Source organism: Suncus etruscus, chromosome 12 (genome assembly GCF_024139225.1).
Source record: "Suncus etruscus isolate mSunEtr1 chromosome 12, mSunEtr1.pri.cur, whole genome shotgun sequence".
NCBI classification, from domain to species: domain Eukaryota; kingdom Metazoa; phylum Chordata; class Mammalia; order Eulipotyphla; family Soricidae; genus Suncus; species Suncus etruscus.
The window spans coordinates 29,945,896-29,953,497 of record NC_064859.1 but is presented as its reverse complement, the minus strand read 5'-3'; the positions used below and the strand labels follow the sequence as shown (position 1 = coordinate 29,953,497).

General features: G+C 42.9%; 1 non-coding gene across 1 annotated transcript; it reads right to left on the bottom strand.

Moving 5' to 3' along the window:
* Positions 1-7,264: 7,264 nt before the first annotated feature.
* Positions 7,265-7,368, bottom strand: LOC126024919 (small nucleolar RNA U13). The gene has a single exon (XR_007500996.1). It is a non-coding gene; the product is annotated as a small nucleolar RNA U13 (small nucleolar RNA).
* Positions 7,369-7,602: the final 234 nt, after the last annotated feature.

The window sequence follows — 7,602 nt, the reverse complement described above, 5'->3', positions numbered from 1 at the left end:
AAAGAAAGAAAGAAAGAAAGAAAGAAAGAAAGAAAGAAAGAAAGAAAGAAAGAAAGAAAGAAAGAAAGAAAGAAAGAAAAAGAAAGAAAAGAAAGAACAAGAAGGGGGCTGAGAGATAATACAGCGGTTGGCATTTATTTGCCTTGCATGTGGCCAATCCAGGACGGACCCGGATTCAATCCCCAGCATCCTATATGGTCTCCTGAGCCTGCCAGGAGTGATTTCTGAGCACAGAGCCAGTAGTAACCCCTGAGTGCCACCGGGTGTGGTTAAAAACAAACAAAAAGGAACAAGTATGAGAGGATCATCTTAATATACATGCTAAATAAAACATTATCAATAAAAAATTTAAAAGGGAACATGAATTTCAATATTATAAATGAGATTTTAAAATGAATAATGCCCCCTTTAAAATAAAAAAAAAAAAACAGGGTCGGCGAGATAGCACAGCAGTATTTGCCTTGCACACGGCCAACACAGGATGGACCCTGGTTCAAATCCCGACATCCCATATGGTCCCCCAGCATGCCAGGAGTGACTTCTGAGCACAGAGCCAGGAGTAACCCCTGAGCACCGCTGGGTGTGAGCCCCCCCAAACAAAAGCAGGGGCTGGAGTGCTAGCACAGCAGTAGGGCATTTGCCTTGCACGTGGCTGACTCAGAATGGAAGCGGGTTTGATTTCCCACATCCCATATGGTCCCCAAGCCAGGAGCGATTTTTGATCGGATTCAGGAGTAGCTCTTGAGAGCCACTGGGTATGACCAAAACAAAACAAAACAAAACAAGACAAAAGCAGTAATATATTTAAGTGGGGACAAAACTGACAGCTGAATTTTATAAAATGAGAAAGCATAACAGGATTACAAAAAACCTATAACAGGGTCACAGAACTAAATCTTCTTAGGCCAAGGAGAATAGGTCAAAAAGCTGGAACTCGGGGCCGGGCGGTGGCGCTGGAGGTAAGGTGCCTGCCTTGCCTGCGCTAGCCTAGGACGGACCGCGGTTCGATCCCCCGGCGTCCCATATGGTCCCCCAAGAAGCCAGGAGCAACTTCTGAGTGCATAGCCAGGAGTAACCCCTGAGCGTCACAGGGTGTGGCCCAAAAACCAAAAAAAAAAAAAAAAGCTGGAACTCCTACCCTGGGCATGCTCTAGGCCCTGTTCAATTGGGCACTGTAGGGACTTCTAATCAATGATGGGTGTAGCTCAAAAATCAATGGAATCAGAGTCATAGTACAGTAAGTAGGGGGTTTGCCTTACATGAGGCCAACCAGGTTTTTGTTTGTTTATTTGCTTGCTTTTTGTTTTTTGGGGGTCACACCCAGCAGCGCTCAGGGGTTACTCCTGGCTCCACGCTTAGAAATTGCTCCTGGCAGACTCGGGGAACCATATGGGATGCCAGGATTCGAACCACAGACCTTCTGCATGAAGGCAAACAAATGCCTTACCTCCTCTCCGGCCCCACCAACCAGGTTTTAATGCTTGTCCCCCCAATATGATTCTCTGAGCCTTCCAGGAGAGAACCCTGAATGCAGAGCCAAGAGTAAGCCCCTAAACAGCCAGATGTGGCCCAAAAATACAATAATATAAGAATTAAGTCTTCTTAAAGACTAGAATTCAGGTTTTCTGATTTATGGGTCAGTACACTTTCTATTAGATTCATTCTTTGGGGGGGGGTTGGGGGGGTCACACCCGGCAGCGCTCAGGTGTTACTCCTGGCTCTATGCTCAGAAATCGTTCCTGGCAGACTCAGGGGACCATATGAGGTGCCGGGATTTGAATCACAGACCTTCTGCATACAAGGCAAGCGCCTTACCTCCATGCTATCTCTCAGGCCCCTAAATTCATTCTTTTGTCATGTAACTAATTTTTCTGCACCTCAGTCTACTTACTTTTTTTGTGGAGGTGAAGGAGGGTTTAGGGCCACACCTAGGATGCTCACGGGCTTCTCCTAGCTCTGTGCTCAGGAGTCGACCTCTTGAAGTGCTCTGGGAACTGTACACAGTGATCAAACTCTGCCTCATGCTAGGCAAGCGCCAATATGGCTTGCCCTACTCACCCTTAGTTAAAACAAGGAAGGTGGGCCCAGAGAGATAGCACAGCGCGTTTGCCTTGCAAGCAGCCCATCCAGGACCAAAGGTGGTTGGTTCAAGTCCCGGTGTCCCATATGGTCCCCCATGCCTGCCAGGAGCTATTTCTGAGCAGACAGTCAGAAGTAACCCCTGAGCACTGCAGGGTGTGGCCCAAAAACCAAAAAAAAAAGAAAGAAAGAAGGAAAGAAAAACAAGGAGGGTGTGACCAAAAAATATAAAGGTAATTTTGTGCATCTGAGAGCTATTTTCAATATTCTACAAAAGAATGAAACTGATGAATTCATGACATATTATGACAATCACAGGCACATGATGATCAGATAGATTAGGTGCTTTTCTGCAACTGCTTATGGCAACAACAGTAATGAAGCAGCAACGTATATTCTATGGAATCATGATGAAAAGAAAGGAAACTACTGGAGCAGATTGCTGTGTTTAAGCAGTTAACAGGAAGAAGAAAGATAACTCCTTGCTACCTCCCTATGTTGCCTACAGGTTATCTAAAAGTCAGGACTAGGAGATGAGTCAGAGTTTGCATAGAGGGTCATGGGTTCTTCTAGGAGGTGTGGGTGAAGATGAAGATGAAGTGTACCTCATCAAGACCATAAAACAGAAGAGAAATCATCTTAGGTAGAAGAAATAGGCCTGCACAGTGGACAGGGTACTTGCTGTGCATATGGTCAGCTCAGAGTTTGGTCCCTGGTAGCCTATATGGTCCCCTGAGCACTGCCAGGAGTGAGCCCTGAGGGCAGAGCCAGGAGTAAGCCCTGAGCACTGACGGGTGTGTCCCTCCCCAGCAAAAAGAAGAGGAAAAACAGACCTTAAGTCTCCAGGTCAATAGAAAAGGAAGGGCCTTGTACTTAGTCATATTAGATTCAGTTTCCAACTCCATAAACTCACATATTTTTAATTTAGACTTGTTCGTTAAGCTTCAAAGTCTGAAACAGCTTGTGACAAGAGCTCATGCTGTTCCATATGATGTTCGGGGAGTTGGCTGAGGAACAGATTCCTTTTTGATTATTCATAGAGATTTAAATGTACTACTGCCCCCACAAATCTTGTGCTTCTTTCCTTTTCACTAGCAAATATTAACATCTGATGTTAATCAGCCAGTTGAGGTAACAGAGAATTTTATTTATTATTATTTTTAATGAAAACTATTATATATTTTTGTTTGTTTGTTTGTTTTGGTTTGGTTTGGGGCCACACCCAGTGACACTCAGAGGTTACTCCTAGCTATGCATTCAGAAATCACTTCTGGCTTGGGGGACCATATGGGATGCTGTGGGAGGGAGGATCTAACCGCAGTCCATCCTAGACTAGCAGCAGAGGCCTTATGGCTTGTGCCACCCCTCCAGCCACTATTTTTTTATAATTTTTTTTATTTAACCACTATGGTTACAGAACTGTTCATAGTTGGGTTTCATTCACCACCCTTCATCAGTGCAACTTTCCCTCCACCAAAGTTCCCCACTTCCCTCCCCCACAGCCTTTTTCTGGGGAAGTATTTTGCCTCTCTATCTTTCCTCTCTCTCTCTCTCTCTCTCTCTCTCTCTCTCTCTCTCTCTCTCTCTCTCTCTCTCTCTCTCTCTCTCTCTGTGATTTGCACTATTGTTAATGAGGGAGTGCCATTCTCCCCTGTCACTTTCTCCCATTTTATGACTTCATTTTTCCTAATGGCTACATAATATTCCATTGTGTATATGTACCACAGTTCTTTTAGCCACCCATAATGTTGTCAGGCACCTGGGCTGTTTCTAGATTCTGGTCATTGTAAATAATGCTGCACTGACATAGGAGTGCAGAGAGCATTTTTTGTAGTGTTTTTGTTTTCTTAGAGTATATCCCTTGGAATGGGATCATATGGAAACTCAATTTTTCAGTTTCTTTAGAAGTATCCATATTGTTTTCCAGATAGGCTGAACTAAATGGCATTCTCACCAGCAGTGAATTAGTCACCTTCTCCTCATATCCACACCAGCAGAGGTTATTCTTGTTCTTTGTGATGTGTGCCAGCCAACAGAGAATCTTATTTAATATAAAAATATATACATTTTGGGCCAGAGCAATAGCACAGCAGGTAGAGAATTTGCCTTACACACAGCTGACACAGGCTCTATCTCTGGCATCTTGTATGTTTTCTCGAGCCTGCCGGGAGTAATTTCTGAGCTCAGAGCCAGGAATAACCCCTGAGCACTGCCAGTGTGGCCATCAATGGAAACCTTTGCTATTCTGACCAATGACCCTTTTCTTGAAGATGGCAGATCACTTGAAGGTCAGAGCTTATTTTTCCTCTTGCATACTGTTGTCAGGCATACCCCCTGAATTACATGAGAAGGAAACTCCAAACCTGCTTTTTGCATGTTCTGTTTTGATTTTTGATTTTAAGATCACACCTTACATGATGGGTGAGAACTACTCCTGACTCTGCTCAGGGGTCAACTCCTAGTGGTTCTTATAGAACCATGCCTTGCTGGGGATCATTCCAGGACTTCAGCGTGCAAAGTTTGTGCTCAGTCTATGAGTTCTCCTTATCTCAATCCTGCTTAACTTTTTGTTTGGTTTTGATTTATGGGCCACACCAGCAGTACTCAGGGCTTACTCCTGGCTCTGTACTTAGGAACTATGCTTGGCAATGATCAGGAAAACATATGGGACACCAGGGATTGAACTTGGATCAGTCAGTATAAGGAAGAAGACTTACCTGCTGTACTATCTTTCTGACCCAAACCTGCTTAGAGTATCTAAAACTATGTTTTCATAAAACCCTGAACCCTTATTGAAAAGCTTTTTACTAATAGTCAAACTCTAAGAGCAATGATGGCCTCAGTCTTTAGCACCACCTCTAGCGGAGGCGCTAGAGATAAGGCATCTGTCTTGCAAGCATTAGCCTAGGATGAACCGCAGTTCGATCCCCTGGCATCCCATATGGTTCCCCCCAAGCCAGGAGTGATTTCTGAGCGCATAGCCAGGAGTAACCTCTGAGCGTCAATGGGCATGATCCAAAAACAAACCAAAAAAAGAGACTCAAGACTCTTCAAAGAGAAATACATTTTTAAATGACACTATCTTCAAAAAAAGAACTTACTGTATTATATCATTTATACTTACTAGTGGGAGTAAGTTATCAGGGGGCTTTAGGGTCATTCATGGCCACATGCGTTCAATAATACTGGCAGGATCAATGGTGAGTCATTGCTGTCTAACCCAGGCTTCTGGGGCCACCAGGAACACAGTTGGAGATGCTCGGGGACCATGTGGTGCTAGGGATAGAACTCGGGCCACTTGCTACCTGATCCCTGACATATCTCTCTAGTTCCTATCATGCCTATCATGGTACTATTTGTAGAAGACAAACAATAGAAAAAGTTATTATTTGTTGTTAGAAGCTGGGTTCTGTTCGATGAAGAGGAGAGGTGCTGAGAACAAACTCCATTTTCCAAAATTTCTTCAAGCTAGCCAAATTTCAGCCAGATGAAACTGGAAATGCTAGGTGCATATTTCAGGAAAGAGATACCTACTTTTTTCACCATATCCATACCCTTATCCCACCTTCTCCAAACTGCTGGACTATAGAAATGGTATTTGGGAGCACCACCAACTATCAAATAATATGAATGAGAACCAGGCTTGCCAGGTGCCCGCAATACTCAGGAAGCCAGATCCATGATGCTGTAGAACAGAGATTCCTAAACTTACTTGGCTTACTTAAATTTATTTTCTCTTTTCAGGAAAAAAAATACTTGGTACTCCTCTACAAATCTACCTTAGATAAATCTAATCTCTATAAATCTATCCAAAGTGGGAAGACAATATCACCCCACTTTATCCAACACTTTTGTAATAGGTGACTTTATCATAATTTTAGTATTTTTTTTTTTTAGTCCTTGTCTCTCCCAACTAGAATGTAAATTTTGTGATTGCAAGGAACCTCATGCAAGGCTTAAAGAGGGATCAAGCATAGAGCTGGTGTTATAAATATAGTTGGTGAGTGGCTGATGATGCCTCTGGGTGTTAGGAAAGCTACACTTTCCTCTCTTGGAATTGTTCCTTATTCCTCCTTGCTAAATTCCAAATTCATATCAATTTTCTGTTGCTAATTAAATTTTCCAAGTATTTAAAATTAGAAACTAGAAAATAAGTTTCTGAAGATATGACTCAAACCCTCTAGTCAAAATTAATAAATGGGGGCCGGAGAGATAGCATGGAGGTAAGGCATTTGCCTTGCATGCAGAAGGATGGTGGTTCGAATCCCGGCATCCCATATGGTCCCCCGAGCCTGCCAGGAGTGATTTCTGAGCATAGAGCCAGGAGTAACCCCTGAGCGCCACCGGGTGTGACCAAAAACAAACAAAAAAATTTAATAAGAGATAGCACCGTGGGTAGAATGTTTATCTTGCAGTTAATCAACCTAGGTTCAATCTTTTAGGTCCCCCAAGCCTTGCCAGTAATAGTTCCTGAGTACAGAGCCAGGAATAAACCATTTCTAGGTGTGGCCCCAAAACAAAGAAAATATTTGTGATTGATTATGATGCATGTTAGGAGACAAAGAGACACAAATTTACTTTTTTTTTTCTTTTTCCTTTTAAATCAAAAAAGTTTTTTGTGATGCAGGGGATCAAGTCTAGGGCCTCACACATACAAAGGAGGCAGTTTACCACTGACCACATCCCTCAATCTCACAGACACAAATTTGAATAGTCTTAACTATTTATAGAAACTTAAACTTGACAAATTATTTATATTCACTGGACTTAATTTTCTCCTTTTTAAAATATGAGCGAACGAAACTCTACCTTTCATTAGATTCTAGTGAGATAAATTTCAAGAGATTAACCAATTGACTCAAGGAGAGAGCCTGGAAGTTGGTTTTAAATTCAAGTCTATTTTAATGTTGCATTCTTTTTTTTTTTTTTTTTTTTTTTTTTTTTTGGGTCACACCCGGCAGTGCTCAGGGGTTACTCCTGGCTTCATGCTCAGAAATTGCTCCTGGCAGGCACGGGAGACCATATGGGACGCCGGGATTCGAACCGATGACCTTCTGCATGAAAGGCAAACGCCTTACCTCCATGCTATCTCTCCGGCCCCTAATGTTGCATTCTTAGCTAGCCCTTAACTTGTTTTTTATTTGTGGTTTTTTTTGTGTGTGTTTTTCTTTTTTTTTTTTTTTCATGTCAGAAGGGTCATGTGCCAATGTCGTAACATGGTTGAAGGGAGACACATATCACACAGGCATGTAAAAACCCGATCATCATGCTTATGAACTGGAAATGGATCTCACTTGTTTTTTATACCATCACTGCAGTGTCCTTGTCGTATAGTCCTTATTTTTTAGAACATCCCTTCAACTAAAAGAGATTATCATTCTGAAAAGGGAGGGGGGTGAAAAAAAAAAGACATCATTCTCTTCCTCCCTCCCTCCTCTCTCCCTTCCCTTCCTTTCCTTCCCTTCCTTCATTCCCCTCCCTCCCTCCCTCCCTCCCTCCCTCCCTCCCTCCCTCCCTCCCTCC